General features: G+C 36.8%; 1 protein-coding gene across 4 annotated transcripts in view; it reads right to left on the bottom strand.

Annotated features, from left to right (window-relative positions):
• The window catches only part of LOC111164621 (platelet glycoprotein 4), a 148,467-nt gene that overhangs the window by 100,083 nt on the left and 29,493 nt on the right, over positions 1-18,891 (bottom strand). For 2 of the 4 annotated variants that reach the window (XM_022554383.3, XM_089917760.1), the window contains exon 2: positions 7,855-8,001. The exons of 1 other annotated variant lie outside the window; for it this stretch is intronic. The gene's annotated coding sequence lies outside the window, so the exon portion shown is untranslated. The remainder of the gene's footprint in view (positions 1-7,854; positions 8,002-18,891) is intronic. One more of the 4 variants, XM_089917761.1, reaches the window with a different exon arrangement.

Here is an 18,891-nt window from a genome sequence, read left to right on the forward strand (position 1 = left end):
GGTTTTTGATGGACAGAGGTAGCACAGTTAGGCCTGTGAGTCTTTCTCTAAACTTCTGTCTTCCTGTAAAGTTAAACATCAATTTCATACTCATCTGGTTCTCATACACAATATCTGAAAATCACTTCTATTATGGTTTTCTTTGTCTTTTGACTTTCTTTTGAACTTTTCAAAAGTGGAAATAAGGGTATAACGACCTTGTATGACCATCCCCCAGCTTCAATGTTTATCACCATTTTGCCATTTGGACAGCAAATAATTTTGGATCTTCAGTCCTAAAGGCCTTGATGAAAACAAAGGGAAACATGGAGGACTCATACAAAATAAATGGTTATGTAAATGCTGGGAGTTTGACCCTAAGTCAGAGATTAGATTAAAGTCACAAAGACCAAGGTCTGGGGTCACCAGGAAAAAACAGTTATGAACTGTATGTTGGTTTTGTACGCATGCCAATCCACGAGCCAGAAGACACTGTAGATCTATTTCACAATAGTATGCTATAGTGTTAAGAAATCTGTAGGATCAGAGAGATGATATAAATCACTGAACCTAAAAATGTCAACTCTACTCTTCTTGATGATACCTCAAATGAGAATTCTATTCCATTGCCTTAATGTCACCTAGGGGTTTGTCACATTGTAATACAAATTCCCTTGGAGGTTTGGTTCAGTTTTTTTTGCCAGCATTAGTGAGTTTACCCTTGTTTAGCACAGAGCCTGTCACACTGAAAGCTTTCCATGAAAATTTACTGCACAAATTAGTTCAATGAGCCATGTAAGAATACGTGTTCCTGGGGACCAGAATAGGCAATTGAGAGATTAGTGTGCTACCAAGGTGACAAGAGCCATTAAAGGGTAGGCTTGCCATACTCTGAGGACAAAAGTCACCCACTTTACATTTTTGAGCCATGTCAGCACTGGCTCTATGAGTGAACTAGCTGAGCTCACCCAATGATATTAGCAAACCTTCCCACGCTCCAATGAGCATTATAGAAGCCCTAAGAACAAAAGGTGTATGTGACCAGTGACACTCCATCTTCCTTTTCTCCTACCTAAACCCAGCCTCCCTTCCCCATCTTTGAAAATCTTTCCAGACCATACAACTAAATCAGATTTCTAGATCCCCTTCCTCCTTTCCCATGATCAGGATTTCATTCCCAACTTCACAGGAAGAAACTGGAGAAAATCAGTAACTTGCACAGCAATCTAATCTGTAAGGAGCTTGCAAATATCCTGAGGAGAGTATCAACACTTGTGTCACTTGTCTTGAATCACTGATCAACACTTAGATATCCTCTAGAAACTATAAGAAGAAGCATTTAGATATGGTACATAAAAATTAGAAAAGATATTATATCCCTACATTATGTGAGGTATCTCAGTGTAGGCCTCTGAATGATTTCATGGAGTCAATGAACATTACTGCCATCATCTAACTTTCCATTCATCATTCTATGAATTCACAAACTTTCTTTTGCAGTCCTTTGAATAACTACCTTACAAACAGCACGATACATATGCTTTTCTATCATGGTTTCCCTCAGGAAGGACAGTTAGGTTATCTGTTCTGGTGGCTTAAAAATTTTTTTTAATGTATTTATACAACTGCAATGTAAGAGAATGATCAAGACGTATTATCAAAGCAACTTCGTTTTTCTTTCACCAAGAACCTAGGTCCTAGATAAACCTTCACATTATTTAGTTTGCCAGTAGGCTTGATGTTTTTCTGTACTTCTTATGAGATGTAAGAGTTTCCTTTTCAAGAAAATTTTTCACATTTAGTCAGGTAATAGAAACTTCTAGTAATTTTGCATCATGGCCTAAAAAATATGTTTTTAAAAGACACAAATGAAATATGTTCAGGGAATATTACTTATTCTTCATTTGTTTGTTGCTGCTCCCAGCCATGCTATAAAACACAAATAAAGAAGAAGTTGCTTATGGCAATAATAAAGCCAAAAGGAATTCTATATAAACACCAGCTGGTTTTCCTTGGGGAAGAATTACATTTAGCTGAACATTTCGCTTCCCATGAGGCTGGACAAAATACTGTCAGGAAGCAGAGAAACTTTATGAGCCCCTCTATTCAAAGAGATTGTTTCTTCTGATGAACTCCTGGAGAATTTACTGTCAGTGACACTCATTTGAAAATTAATGAATGCTGTTTTGTGTTATTAATTATCATTATCCACTAAATTAGAAGCCTCTGGAAGGAAGTGATTGTGGCTTCATAGTCGTCACTATGTCTAGAACATAGTGGATGCTCAATAATATTTTTGAATACATGGATTTACCAATACTTTAAGGGAATATCAATTATTGATAATATCAATTATCAATCAATACTTTGATTGAAACCTGATCATCTGTTCTATCAGAATCCTGCACAGTGAGTCTCCCTCATGTATAAGGATTTCCTATTGCACAATCAAGCAATTTTAAAGTTTAGTTTTAAGATCAAGCTAAACGATCTCTCCTCTTGGATCTCAGAATTCTCTCCAATGTCAAGCCATTCTTAGTGACTTCTTATGTTTGCACTTTGCACAGTAAGGCTGAATTTTAAGAAAAACTCTTCTGATGACTTGTGACCATAAAATCCAGACTGGCGGACACATATACATAAAGCAATTTATTCATGGTGAATGCATATTAATAGTGCAAACTCAAGTCACATATGACAGAGGAGGAAACTTAAATGTCTTCCTCAAGGTTCCACAGCTATGAGTGAACAGCTCCATCACTAACTCCTGGTCTCTATACTACACTGAGTTTAGGTCTCAAGGTATAACTTTTGACTGATGTTCCTTCAATGTGCAGTTTATAACCACTCTTTTACCACTCCTGCCCCTGCTGCTACACCCCACCTTAAAGCTACTTAGCAGTCACAGAACTAACTCATTAACCATCTCACTTAAGCCTCATGACGTCTCCTTTGAAAAGAACACTATAGTGCAGGTAATCTATGAGATGAGGAAACTATCCTATATATTAGCCAGACATTGCTCATTACCATTGCTATTAGAATAGCCACTCGTCAGGTGTCAAAATCTACTTTGATAATAACATCCTTCCTTATGTTGGTTGTCTGTTATTGTCTTTACCCTTACAACTACAGTTCTGGAACAGGAAATGAATTTTTAATGGATCACCCATGAATCTATGTTTTCCAAACACTGTCACTTGGGTGATTTCCCAATACTCAGCTGCCCCAACCCACCTTCTTTTAAAACCAAGGACCACTCTTCCTCAGCTCTGAGCAAGAGCTATGAATCCTGGGCCCCTGAAGGTTAGATTGTGGGTTACATGGATTCTAAATTTGGCCTTGGACTTATCACTATATAACTTTGAAATTGAGATGTGTGAAGGGCCTGAAATCAGAATCAAGGGTGGTTTTTGTTTTTGTTTTTGTCTTGTTTTGTTTTGTTTTACTATGCTCTATAGATATTTGCTATGATAATATCTAGGAATAGTGGTCAAAATGAACCATAATAATAGATATTTAGAACATCAGAAAATACTCCAATCAGAAGAAAAAAATGAATCCAATAGATGCAAAGCCTAAATGAATGAGAACTAAGTTGTCATGATAAATTTAGTTAAGTATGACTATTTTATTTCTATCATTTCTTTCAAATCCTAATTAATAACACTGGATTTCTTAATTTTCTGATACTTTACAATAACTGATCATCAGTAAGTGCTACTCTTAAGAAATAGGCTTTTCATTGGAAGAAAATATACAAAACCTTTAGAGTGGTCACCTTTAGTTAGTGGAACAAATAATAGATATATATGTTTTTCATTTTTAAGTATTTCCCTAATTACATTTAAGGAACATGCTCATCTTTAACACAATAAAAACCCCAAAATATTAGTTTTAAAAAATAAAAAGTATGAAAAGACAGTATGAATGCTATGGTTTAAATATTTTTCCAAGGAAATGTCACTTTATGCTACCTGCCAGAATTACACTTATATTCTTAGTTTATGTAAGAGTCTAAGAAAGAAAAATGTTTATCTACTTATAGTAGAATAAGAAATAGAACCAACAGTGCCTCATAAACAATATTCTATGGTTTTTTTTATAACTACTTTATGAGTATTAATTCAGTGTAAAGTTAGTATTCATTCAGTTTGGGGAAGCTGATCATGCAAGTGAAGATTCCTTAAGGACTTTTACAAGAAATAGCATGTCAAATCACTTCATAGCCTGTGTACCCTTTTTTCTATCTTGTACCTTCTTCTCCAAAATCATCTACCTCCTCCAAGATATATACAGCTTTGGGGAAAAAAAATCAGTTTTAAGTCCAAGAACTTTGATTGAAAGAGCTGGGAGAATGACCTAAGAACAATTGTCTTTCACCTGGGAGATCCTGTAAATAAAAAGGGAATACATTTCCTCCCTAGAGTTATCAAGCTGTAAATAAACAGAATGAGCTCAGATCCTAAATTATCTGACATCCAGACATCTCTTACACACCTGCTCCCAGAACATTTCTTTCTGTAATGTTAAAACTATTTAGAAAATCTTGGGTACAGGTAAGTGGTGACATTAAGGTTCCTGAGAGCAAAGTTTGAACAAGATGATTTGAAAAAATATCACCTCAAGGCTCTTTTACAGGAACATGTAGAGATGTTAGTGTCTTCACCAGGCACCCCTTACCACAATCATTTTCTAATCTTTACTGTATATAAAATTACAGTGTATTGTTTATCAATTTTTTGCCAAATATGCAAGAGTATTAGAAAACAATCACTTGAGGGTAAGCAGAAAACGATAGTGCCTAAAATGAGGAAAATGCGCTATGAAGTGAAATCCCTTTCCTTTCAGATTTTTAAAACAAATGACATTTCATAGATTGCATTCAAATACATTCTAAAACTTTTCTTATTTCTTCTATAATCCCTTGGAACAAAATCTGTAATAAATTTCAGAGAAAAATGAAGTACAAACAGTATTAGTGAGTGATCCCGGCCTCTACCATAGCTTTGTGTGTCCCAGCTATACTAGGGCGATCACAAGCTCTGTGCCACAAAAGGAAATGTCTATTTCTTGTCTTTGATCTTCGATCGAGTGGTCTAATAACTCTTCTCACACTTAGATTCTGGATTTTATTTCAACCTTTCTCTATCAGTAAACTCTCTGACAGCATGGCTGCAGAAGAATCCGACAGCCTCCCCTGCTTCTAGTGCATTGTCGTAGCAGTTCTCTGGTTTTCTCCTTTCCCCTTTCACTCTGTCTTACTTCTTTGGCTTCCCCTGCTCACTTTGTTCCATGTCACAGTATCTGATTACATGATCCAGGCACTTATGCAATGTGCTGGCACGCCTCCTGATGCCCTGGCACCTTGGCCAACATGCTTGTGGCAGAGATTATCATGGGAACCTCTGACTAGGTCTATTTAAAATATGATGAAACATATTCAATATCTAGGCCAAGGGGCAAAAGGTGCTTGGGAAATAGGGGGAAATGGAGAAAAATGGAGAACATTACTGCAATAAGCGAAGTGAAAAAGAAATCGTACATTTATTCTAGAAACACTTATTTAGTACATTCTACATTCCAGGCATGGAAGATGCAATATATATATTCCAGACCCTTAAGAAGTTCAAAGTCTGGTAAGGAAGACAGGAATAGTATATACTGTGGCTCCCTGGTTCTTGAATAATTGACTCCATAATTTTGTCTTCATAAATCCTTTTAGGGATTAGATTTTTTAACCACAAAAATCGCTTTGAATGAACTAAAGTCCCCAAACTCGTTTTCTCCTAATTGGGCCTTGGGCAGCTGCTATGGATATCCCCTGATACATTATTGTACTTAATATAAGAATATTGATTATCTATTTGCACCTGACACGAAGGTGCTTACATAGGCCACTTCATTTAGAAAACTTGATATTATCCACTGAATGCCATTCAAAGCCTAAATGAGTGTTTCTTGTGGCCTCTTGTGGCGGGGGTCAGTGTTAGACGCACACATGAGACAGCAAGCCTCAAGACTGATATTTACCAGTCTGATCACCCTTCCTCTTTGACATGTCCCATCGAGGAACTTATAGCTTCATGGGCATCCAAATTTGTTTTTAAATTTTTATTTATTTGTTTTTGGCTGTATTGGGTCTTCGTTGCTGCATGCGGGCTTTCTCTAAGTTGCTGCGAGCGGGGGCTACTCTTTGTTGCGGTGCGCAGGCTTCTCATTGCAGTGGCTTCTCTTGTTGTGGAGCATGGGCTCTAGGCGCGCAGGCTTCAGCTGTCGTGGCACAAGGGCTTAGTAGTTGTGGCTCGCGGACTCTAGAGCACAGGATCAGTTCCTGTGGCGCAGGGGCTTAATTGCTCCGTGGTATGTGGGATCTTCCTGGACCAGGGCTTGACGGATTCCGCCGACCCTTGGCAGGTGGATTCTTAACCACTGCACCACTAGGGAAGCCCTCCAAATGATTTATACTCTCTATTTTAACTCCAAATTATGTCATCAGCACTGAGTGTATCTAGAGCATTCTTATTCCTGGGCTTTTTTTTTCTTTTTTATGATAAAAATTTTTTAAATGGGGATTGGTGCCTTCATCCGCATTACTGTGGAAACTGGGAAATATCTAAGTATCTAGACTTGACCATTAACCAACATCTCTAGAATTGTTCTGATCCACCCAATCACACTATTCTGTCCATATTCTAACCTCGTTTGACTTGGTTCCTCAACTCCAAATTCTTTTCTTAAGAGCACTAGCCTTAATCTTTACAGTCAGACACACCCAAATACCTTGTCCTTGTAAATCACCTTGGCTGATTTTTTGATATTTGCCCTCTGGCACCAAGCACAGTGGTGTGAAAGACATTCTTAAAACCCTCTGCACTCTCCCTTCAGACCTGAGAAGCTGGGTCCTCGCGTGATCAGCCTTCCCACTTGGTCAGGAAACAAGATATTCTCTCTTTTCCTGCCCTTCTCAAAGAGGAAACACCCCCAAGAGCAACTGCAAGGAGTTTTTGCAAGCATACACAACTCTTTGTGGGAAAGAAGAACATGTCAGGGTGAACCACACCCACCCAAGAAAACAACACTCAGCTGATACTGATGGAATAAAGCCATAATACTGTTTTGAGCAAGTGACATTTTCAGGTAAGCTAGAGCGAGACCACTCTGCTCCTAGGCAATTATGCACCGTAACTTCTCATTCTTCTCTCACCCTTGAAAGTCTGATCCTCAAATGGGTGAGATAAAGAGGCCAAACTAACTTAATCTAGGAAAACATCAGCAGGAGATCTTGATACAGGTATGGCGGAAGAAAAGGGATGATCAGGAAGATGACATTGTATTGGTGGACATAAGATTCAATGCTGTAATTGCCAGTAATAAATATAAGCTTTATATAACTGCATTTAGGTCAGATGTGCTTACGTTTAGGACAAACACCAGTGAGAATAAGTGGGGCCCTAGAACCCTTCTAAGACTGAAACCCTGGGTGGGATGGAACTGGTGGTGGGAGAAGGAAGATTAAGAAAAGTGAGCTCCTGAAAGGGGTCGTCAAACATTATCCTGGCACCCAAGCTCACCTTCCTAGCTCTTGAGATGTCGACAGGCACTGTTTTGTGTACATGTCACACTATGGGGTAACATCTCCATACAGGATGACGTGTACATGTTTCAGCTTTCTGGTGGTGGTAGACATGGTGACTGTGATAATGGCATGTGGTCACACAGGAATGGGAAACAAGTGTTCTTTGAGAGGACACAAAGGTTTTCTAGTGGTACAAAGTGACTAGCTAAATTGTTGAGTTATGTATATGTGACTGACCTCCATTTTTTCCTTCCCTTATTTCTAAGCAAATTGTTGTGCCATTTGAATGTTCTTACCATAAAGATTTTTGTAGAGCAGAAAACAGAACTCACTTGAAGTTAACTCCGTGTTACAGCTTTTTAAGTGTTCAAACACATTTGAAGAGATTATGCTTGATATCATGGAGAAGAATTGACTTTGGTAGAGGGTGGATAGGCAGGACTCTAAAAGGCAAAAAAAAAAAGAGGATTTTTCTCCATTTTCATTACCATACCCCAGGGGGAGTGGTAGGATTTCAATGGCTGTAAGCAGAGCCTGAGGAAGCATCTCCTAGCATCTCCAGATCTCCCACTTTCCATAAAGGTTTTTTGTACCCAAAACATAACACAGAAACAAAAGAGTCCCAGAAACCCAGGGTACCGTGAAGACTTGGTCATTGGACATTTTAGTAATAATCAGTGAGAACAAAGTACATGAACAGCCTCTGAGGCTTTCATGCAGATTAACCTTCTAGAATTTATCCATGACCTTGACAGGAAGAAAGAGAATCTCCAAAGTCAACAAAGACTCAATTCTCCCAGTTGATTGGGTTCTCAGAACCTAATTTGAGTTTATAAGAAGAAGGCATAGGTATATGACATATTTCTCACTCTTCAGCTTGTGGCTATTAAAGCCATATCCACTACAAACCATGCCTACAAATATTGAAGGTGATTTCCCCGAGCCCTATTTCTGGTAACTCCTACCATGTGGTTTGGTGATAAGAATTCACTAAGTGAACTTGCCAGGGAGTGATAGAACATTCACCAGTCACTCATAACTTAAATACTTCTGCTTTCTTACCCCTTTGAACTCAGTTCCTTTCCTTAGAGAAATAAAGGCTCCCACTCATATTAGTCATTGGCTCTGCCTCTTGATGATGGGGTCCCAGCTCCTCAACTTCATGTTTCTAAGAAAAACTCCTCTTCTTTACCCTTTCCTGAATTTTACTATTTTCTTCCGTCTCCACCTTGTTCTGTTCTTTATACAATCTTTGAGAGCCTAATCTACTCTTCTGCCAGGATTTTCATTTACATATCTTGATTTATACCTACAGAGAACACTGTAAGTCGAATCTACAATTTCTCCAGTCTTTTCTAGTGTTTTGCTCTTGACTCGGTCTGATCTCCTTGATACTGACCTACAGCATATACTGTCTTCTTTTCTAAACTTGGAAACTACAACTAAACACCAACTCTTCCTAACATCGTCATACTGCCTATTACTCAGTGTGACATGAGGATGTTTTCAACTTAATAGGTGACTCTATAAAACCAAAACACTTGAAAGATATAAAAATAATGGTGGTATATTTTTTTATTGATTTTCCCCCTTTTTTCTTGTTTTGTTTGTTTTATTTGTTTTAAAGCAAAGTGCATGCCCCTAATCATGTGTAGCCAATCACATCTATTTCTGCCTACTAATAAGCTCCTGATAGAGATCAAATTGATTTAAATCACCAATGTTTTGTTATTTCTAAAAAAAATTTAAATGACATTAAAATGTTAGTGAACAGAAAATTAATGAATTGTAAAGGAATTCCTTTATGGCCCCTATTAACCATATTTATTGTCCCACCTTTGCAGTTTGGCTTCTACATTACGTGAAATTTGAAGAACATAAAGTAGTTCAAGAGAAAGACCTAAAAATGACTAGAAGACTAGTGGTATAAAGAGAAGCAAAAAAAAAAAAAGTTGGAATAAAGAACTAATATGAATATAGTACATAAGGCCACATAGTTGAGTGGAAACCATCAATGAACATATGATTTGTTAATCTAAAAAACAAATAGATTTGTTTTACCTTTAAACATTGGTAAGCAACACTATGAAGCACTGAACATAGTTTTAAAAAATTTTTTAGTTTTTTTTTCATTTCAAAGAAAATCATCTACCTTAATAAATCATCACAATCCAATTGGCAAATAAACTCAAAGGTCAGCAAGAAAGGACGTTCTACTAGTTAACTATTGCCTGCACACTAAAACAATGTTCTTGAAACAGTTATTCAGAACTAAACCCATCTTCCAGTAATACTAAAATGTGACTGTATGTTTAGTGATGACTCATCTACTCTTTTATGGAAAGCCAGTATTATTGATATGACATAAAATATATGGTATGACAAGAACAACAGCATTTTGGAGATCACGTACACCATTCTTTTCAGCTTACAAACAAAGCAAATGGAATACCCTAGGATTCAGTGACTTGCATAAATACATATTGTTATTTAATAGAGTTGGAGGTGTCCTCATTTCTAATATAGTATCCAGTTGCTATGCAGGACACTGATAGATTCAAGGAGCCTATGTGGAATAGATAGAAAACCACAAACACTAGCAAGGTGACCATCATAAATAAAATTTGAATGCATTTAAAGGTTTTTAAATTTACTGTCATATTTTAAATTATTCAAAGAGCTCATCAGCCTAGAAATGTCTTGAAGCCAATAATTTATTATAATTTTTAGACTGTTTCATAAAAATGTCATAGGGTGTAGCTTCCAAATACGATTTGCCATTGAGTTCAGAAAATATTATTCTTTTTCTTTTTTTTTTTTAACACCGTTATTTTTGCAAGCACTGTAGTCAGCACTGGGGATAAAATGGCAAGGCAGACATGTTTCCTGCTCTGTAATTGCTTGAAGACTAGTGGGGATTTGAAGCAATTAAACAAGCAATTAGAATCAAAGTAAAAACCTTTTTGTTTTATTTGAAATATAGTTAACTTACAGTATAATAATTAGTTTCAGGTGTGTAACATAGAGATTCAATATTTTTATAGGTTATACTCCATATAAATTAGTATAAAATGTTGGCTATACTCTCTGGGTTGTACATTACATGCTTATATTTTATTTGTTTTATACCTAGTAGTTTGTAACTCTTAATCCTCTTCACCTATCTTACCCCTCCCCTGCCTCCCCACTGGTAACCACTAGTTTGTTCTCTGTATCTGAGAGTCTGTTTGGTTTTATTATATTCATTTTTTGTTTTATATTTTAGATTCCACATATCTGTTAAAGTATTCAGTATTTGTCTTTTTCTGTCTGACTTATTTCACTGAACATAATATCCCCCAGGTCCATCCATGTTGTTGCAAATGGCAAAATTTCATTCTTTTTATGGCTGAGTAATATTCCATTGTGTATATATACCACATCTTCTTTATCCACTCATCTGTTAATGGACACTTAGGTAGCTTCTATATCTTGGCTATTATAAATAATTCCACTATGAACACTCGAGTGCATATATCTTTTTCAATTAGTGTTTTCATTTTCTTCAAATATAACCCAGGAGTGGAATTGCTGGATCATATGGTAGTTCTATTTTTAATCTTTCGAGGAACCTCCAAACTGATTTTGATAGTGGCTGTACCAATTTACATTCCCATCAGCAAAGTACTAGAGTTCCCTTTTCTCCACATCCTTGCCAACACTTGATATTTCTTGTCTTTTTGACAATAGCTATTCTGACAGGCATGAGGTAATATCTCATTGTGGTTTCGATTTGCATTACCCTGATGATTAGTGATATTGAGCATCTTTTCATGTACCTGTTGACCATCTGTATGTCTTCTTTGGAAAAACGCCTATTCGTGTTCTCTATCCAATTTTTAATCAAGTTGTTTTTTCTTCTTTTTTTGATATTGAATTGTATGAGCTCTTTATATATTTTGGGTATTAACTCCTTATTAGACATATCACTTGCAAATATCTCCTCCCATTCAGTAGGTTGCCTTTTTGTTTGGTTGACAGTTTCCTTCTCTGTGCAAAGCTTTTACATTTAATTAGGTCCCACTTGTTTATTTTTGTGTTTTGATCCAAAGAAATATTGCCAAGACCTTTGTCAAGGAGAATACTGCCTGTTTTCTTCTAGGAGTCTTATGGTTTCTGGTCTTACATTTACGTCTTTTATCCATTTTAAGTTGATTTTTTTATATGGTATGAGAAAATGTTCTAACTTTGATTTTTCATGTGTAGCTGTCCAGTTTTCCCATCACCACTTATTGAAGAGACTGTCTTTTCCCCATTGTAAATTCTTGCCTTGTTTGTTGTAGATTAAGTGACCATAAGTGCATGGGTTTATTTTTGGGCTCTCTATTCTGTTCATTGATCTACATGCCTGTTTTTGTGCCAGTCTCATGCTGTTTTGATTACTATGACTCTGTAGTATAGTCTGAAGTCAGGGAGTGTGATACCTCCAGCTTTGTTCATTTTTCTCAGGATTGTTTTGGCTATTCAAGGTCTTTTGTGGTTCCATACAAATTTTAGGATTATCTGTTCTAGTTCTGTGAAAAATGTCATAGGTATTTTGACAGGGATTGCGTTAAATCTGTTTGGGGTAGTACGGATTTTATCAATATTAATTCTTCCAATCCGTGAACACGGATATCTTTCCATTTGTTTGTTCAGTTTCCTTCAACAATCTTCAGTTTTCTTTATCAATATCTTATAGGTTTCAGAGTATAGGTCTTTCATCTCCTCTTTTCATCTCCTAAATTTATTCTTAGACATTTTATTTTTTTATGTGGTTGTAAATAGGATTGTTTTATCTTTATGATAGTTTGTTTTTAGTGTGTAGAAATGCAACAGATTTCTGTATATTCATCTTGTACTCTGCAACTTTACTGAATTCGTTTATTCTAATAGATTTTTCAGGGGGAGTCTTCAGGGTTTTCTATGCAGTATCATGTCAGCTGCAAATAGTGGCAATTTTATTTCTTCCTTTCCAATTTGGATGTGTTTTATTTCTCTATCTTGTCATATTGCTGTGGCTAGGACTTCCAATTCTATGTTAAATAGAAATTATGATAGTGGGCATCCTTGTCTTGTTCCTGATCTCACAATGCGAGATCCTTTTTGTGTTTGTTGAACTTGGTTTGCTAATATTTTGTTGACGATTTTTGTATCTATGTTCATCAGTGATATTAGCCTGTAACTTTCTTTTTTTGTAATGTCTTTGTCAGGTTTTGGTATCATTTAATGCTGACCTGTTAAAGTGACTTTTTAAGTGTTCCTTCCTCTTCAATTTTTTGGAGTAGTTTTAGAAGGATAATTATTAGTTCTTCTTTATATGTTTGGTAGAATTCCCCTGTGAAACCATCTAGCCCTGGACTCCCAACAAAAAGTTTGGAGAATTTTGATTACTGATTCCATTTCAATACTAATAATTAGTCTTCAGATGATCTATTTCTTCTTGACTCAGTCTTGGAAGACTGTATGTTTCTAGGGATTTATCCATTTCTTTCAGGTTGTCTAATTTGTCGGCATATAACTGTTAGTGGTATAGTCTTATGATTGTTTATATTTCTGTGATATTGTTTGTAACTTCTTTTTTTTAATTAGTTTTGCTAGAGGTTTAACAATTTTGTTTATCTTTTCAGAAAACCAGCTCTTAGTTTCATTAATTTTTTTTTTGGTCTCTTTTATTTATTTCTGCTCTGATCTTGCTTTTACTGACTTTGGGGTTTGTTTGTTCTTATTTTTGTAATTCCTTTACAAGGAAAAGTAGGTTGAGAATTTTCTTATTTTTTGAGGTAGGCTGGTATCTCTCTTAGAACTGCTTTTTCTACATCCCATAGATTTTGGAAGTTTGTGTTATTATTTTCATTTGTCTCAAGGTATTTTCTCATTTGCTCTTTGATTTCTTCATTGACCATTTGTATTTTAGTAGCAAATATTTAGTCTCCACATATTTGTATTTTTCCCAATTTTCTTCCTGTAATTGATTTCTACTTTCATACTGTTGTGGTCAAAAAAAGATGCCTGATATAATTTCAGTCTTCTTAAATTTACTGAAACTTGTTTTGTGGCCTAGCATGAGATCTATCTAGGAGAATATTCAATATGCACTTGAAAAGAATGTACATTCTGATTCTGGATGGAATGTCCTATACAAATATTTTAAGTTCATCTGGTTTAACATATAAGTTCACATTTTCCTTACTGATTTTCCGTCCGAATGATCTATATATTGATGGAAGTGGGTTTTAAAGTCACCTATTATTATTGTATTACTGTCAATTTCTCACTTTATGTCTGTTAATATTTACTTTATATATTTAGGTGCTCTTATATCAGGTGCATATGTGTTTATGAATGTTATATCCTCTACATGGAGTGACCCCCTTTATTATTAAATAATGCCCTTCTTTGTCTTTTATTATAGACTTTGGTTTAAATTCTACTTTTTTTTTTTAATAAATTTATTTTTGGCTGTGTTGGGTCTTCATTTCTGTGCGAGGGCTTTCTCCAGTTGTGGCGAGCAGAGGCCACTCTTCATCACGGTGTGCGGGCCTCTCACTGTCATGGCCTCTACCATTGTGGAGCACAGGCTCCAGACACGCAGGCTCAGAAGTTGTGGCTCATGGGCTTAGTTGCTCCGCGGCATGTGGGATCTTCCCAGACCAGGGTTCGAACCCGTGTCTCCTGCATTGGCAGGCAGATTCTTAATCACTGCGCCACCAGGGAAGCCCCTAAATTCTACTTTTTTGATATGAGTATTGCTACAGCCAATTTCTTTTAGTTTTCACTTCCATGGAATATCTTTTTCCATTCTCTCTCTTTCAGTCTTTGTCTTTAGCTCCTAAGTGAGTCTCTTGTGAGCAGCATATAGACTGGTCTTCTTTTCTTATCCAGTCAGCCACTCTATGTCTCTTGATTGGGGCATTTAGTCCATTGACATTTAAAGTGATTATTGATAGTCAGGTACTTACTGTCATTTTGTTACTTGTTTGGTAGGTGTTTTTGTAGTTCTTCTCTGTTCTTTTCTTTCCTCCTTCTTTTAGTCTCATTTAGTCTCTCATTATGGTTTGATGATTTTCTTTAGTGTTATGTTTGGGTTCCTTTCTTTTTAATTTTTGTGTATCTCTTGTAGGTTTTAGATTTGTAGTACCATGAAGTTCATATATGCTTACCTATAATTGTACCTATGTGTTTTAAACTGATAGTCATGTAAGTTCAAACACATTCTAAAAGATCTACATTTTTTACTCACCTCTCCCCCATGTTTTGTGTGTTTGATGCCATATTTTTACATTTTCATGTCTGTCCCTGAACCATTTATTGTAGTTATAGTTGACTTTATAATTTTTGTCTTTTATCCCCCATACTAGCTTATTTAAGTGATTGATCCACTGCCTTTACTATATATTTGCTATATATTGTACATTACTAAATATCTTCTCACCTCCTACTAGACTCCATTTGATTCATTCTTTACAGTCTTGTTTACAGAAGAGCGATTCTGCTAGTTCAGGTTATTCTCAGTGAGAGTTGCTTAGTATTTAGTTGTAGTTTTGATACGTTCACAGGAGGATGTGAGCTCAGAGTCTTCCTAGTCTACCATCTTGACTCTGCCCCCTCTCAAAATAAAAATATTGTAAGTCCCTATTATTTGTCAGGCACTATCCTGAAAAAGCTGCTAGAAAAAGCTGTACATCAGCAAAGGAGGCAAGCAAAACCTCTCCTCTACCCTTCTATGGAAGGAAAGAAGAGGAAGAGAAAGAAAAAGAGAGACAGAGATGGAGAGACAGAGGGGTGGAGATAAAGAGAAGTAAAATATAAAGAAATATATATTCATAAATAATTCATGTGATACCACAAAATGATAAGCTATGAAGAAAATAAGTTAGGGCAAAGGGAACAGAGTGCCTGGGTCTGAACAACAAGCATGGCTCTTTTCAAAGTCCTCTCTGAGGTGATGCATTGGAGCAAAGAAGTAAATGGGAAGTAGATCAGCCATAGAAAGATCTGGGAGACCATTCTAAGCAGAGGATACCACAAGTGCAATGGCCAAAAGATGGAAAGGGTTTGAAAGTTAGAGAAGCACCAGAGCCGGTATTGTGGAAATGGAGTAAAGGAGTGAGAGAGATTAAAAGAAGATGAGATGGGAGGAAGTCACATCAGATTAGGAAAGGTTTATAGGTCATGGTAGGAGTTTTGATTTGATTCTATGTGTGTTGGGAAACTCTTTCAAAATAGTGGAATGTAAGGGAAAGAGTGGAAGCAAGGGAACCAGTTAGGAGACTGGGACAGGAGGCTAGAATTATAGGGGTGACCCAAGAGAGGGTGGTATTGGTGTAGTTGATAAGAAAAGACTAGATAAATATGTATTAGAAGTAAAGCATACTTGCTAATGAATTGATTAGATGTTGAATATGGAGGAACAGGAAAAATCATGATGAATCCTGGATGTTTCCCTCTGAAGGGCTAACAAACTCAGCATTGGAGAACAAGTAAGCATTCCTGAAGACCATAATAGTCTGCCAGATTTAGTTGGTCAAATTATGCATATGGAAGTTCCCCAAATACACAACTAAGTATTACCCAACTACATTAACTAAAATGGGCATTACTGAGTGTAAATTTCAATAAGAATTAAGATAAAAAGTTTATAAGTTCTTTCCTTTTAATTGCTAACCTTGAAAGAAGATGATCATTAATGAAGGGTGGCAGAATTTTCTATGATATCTATCAAATTTCACTGCTCATGTCCAATCATGAACATACTGGGGATACAAACAGAAAGGCAGTATGTGTAGATTACGTTTTATTGAAACAGATTAAGCCAGCATAAGAGAAAATCAATACAAGGATAAAATGTTCAAGTTGGAAGGAACTTAGAAATCATCTTATTCATCCACTTTATTTTCCAGATGGGAAATCAAGTATCAGAAATATTAGGTAACTCAAAGTAATTTTGCACAAGTTTCTGTCTTTCCTATTTACATGAAAGTACCTATCATTTAGCCTTCTTCTATATCCCTCTTGATTTCTTAATACATATGATTTTTAAACTCAAGAAGCTGTCTAATCTTACAATATGACAAACTAAGCTCATGCTGTTTACCTCCTTTCCTCCAAAACTCCACTCAAATAATAGTAAACACATAATAAGTGTATAAACTAATAAAATGAATGCAAGGAGAACTTTGAGTACAGGAGATTCCAACACATATCTGAAAAAGGCTAAAGGGATAAAAAAAAATCACTGAAAGGTGAAATAAAAACAAGGAAGTCATGCCCTAAAATACAAACAGAAATGGTTGCAGAGGAGCAGCCAGACAAACTGGTTTTTGTGAGTTAGATCTTTGTCTCATCAACAGAAAATATTTAAGATATTTATAACTAAATATATAGTTATATATATATAGTTATAATTATATATATATAGTTATATATATATAACTATATATATATATACTTTAGTTATATAACTAAAGTATTTAGAAATTTGGAGGTATTAAGAATAGATGGGATGGCAAGGAATGTGGGCAGCCTCTAAGAGCTAAGAGTGCTTCTGGCTGATAGCAATCAAGGAAATAGGGCTTTGGCCTACCATAGCAAGAAGGTGAATTTTGTCTGCTCCAAGAATGAATTGGCTTTTCCCAGATCTCACACGCAAGAACTCAGCTTGGCTTATACCTTGATTTTAGCCTTGTGATACTCTGAGGAAAGAACCTAGCCAGGCGGTGCTGGACTTCTGACCTACAGAACTGAATTGGTTCAAAATGGCGAAGTAGAAGGACATGCTGTCACTCCCTCTTGCGAGAGCACTGGAATCACAATTAACTGTTGAACAATCATCGACATGAAGACTCTGGAACTCACCAAAAAAGATATCCCATAACCAAAGACAAAGGAGAAGCCACAATGAGATGGTAGGACGGGTGAAATCACAAAAAAATCAAATCCCATAACTGCTAGGTGAGTGACTCACAAACTGGAGAACACTTATACCACAGAAGTCCACACACTGGAGTGAAGGTTCTGAATCCCACTCAGGCTTCGCAACCTGGGAGTCTGGCAACAGGAGGAGGAATTCCTAGAGAATCAGACTTTGAAGGCTAGTGGGATTTGATTGCAGGACTTCAACATGACTGGGGGAAACAAAGACTCCACTCTTGGAGGGCACACACAAAGTAGTGTGCGCACTGGGACTCAGGAGAAGGAGCAGTGACCGCATAAGAGACTGAACCAGACCTACCTACTAGTGCTGAAGGGTCTCCTGCGGAGGTGGGGGTGGCTATAGCTCACCATGGGGACAGGGACACTGGCAGCGGAGGTTCTGGGAGGTACTCCTTGGTGTGAGCCCTCCCGAAGACTGTCATTAACCTCACCAAAGAGCCCAGGTAGGCTACAGTGTTGGGTTGCCTCAGGCCAAACAACCAACAGGGAGGGAACCCAGTCCCACCCATGAGCAGAGAAACAGATTAAAGCTTTACTGAGCTCTGCCCACCAGAGCAAGAGTCAGCTCTACCCACCACCAGTCCCTCCCAGCAGGAAACTTACACAAGCCTCTTAGATAGCCTCATCCACCAGAGGGCAGACAGCAGAAGCAAGAAGAACTACAATCCTGCAGTTTGTGGGGAAAAAACCACATTCACAGAAAGATAGACAATATGAAAAGGCAGAGGGCTATGTACCAGATGAAAGAACAAAATAAAACCCAGGAAAAACAACTAAATGAAGTGGAGATAGGCAACCTTCCAGAAAAAGAATTCAGAATAATGATAGTGAAGATGATCCAGGACTTCAGAAAAAGAATGGAGGAAAGATCAAGAAGATGTAAAAAATGTTTAACAAAGACCTAGAAGAATTAAAGAACAAACAAACAGAGATGAGCAATACAGTAACTGAAATGAAAAATACACTAGAAGGAATCAATGGCAGAGTAACTGAGGCAGAAGAACGGATAAGTGACCTGGAATACAGAATGGTGGAATTCACTGCTGTGGAACAGAATAAAGAAAAAAGAATGACAAGAAATGAAGACAGCCTAGGAGATCACTTGGACAACATTAAACTCTACAACATGCGCATTATAGGGGTCCCAGAAGGAGGAGAGAGAAAGGACCCAAGAAAATATTTGAAGAGACTGTAGTCGAAAATTTCCCTAACATGGGAAACGAAATAGTTACCCAAGTCCAGTAAGCACAGAGAGTCCCATACAGGATAAACCCAAGGAGAAACACGCCAAGACACATAGTAATCAAATTGGCAAAAATTAAAGACAAATATTATTGAAAGCAGCAAGGGAAAAACGACAAATAACATACAAGGGAACT

The sequence above is a fragment of the Delphinapterus leucas genome, chromosome 9, assembly GCF_059928025.1.
Source record: "Delphinapterus leucas isolate spDelLeu-1000000601 "Yukka" chromosome 9, BTC_Dleu_Yukka2, whole genome shotgun sequence".
Lineage (NCBI taxonomy): Eukaryota > Metazoa > Chordata > Mammalia > Artiodactyla > Monodontidae > Delphinapterus > Delphinapterus leucas.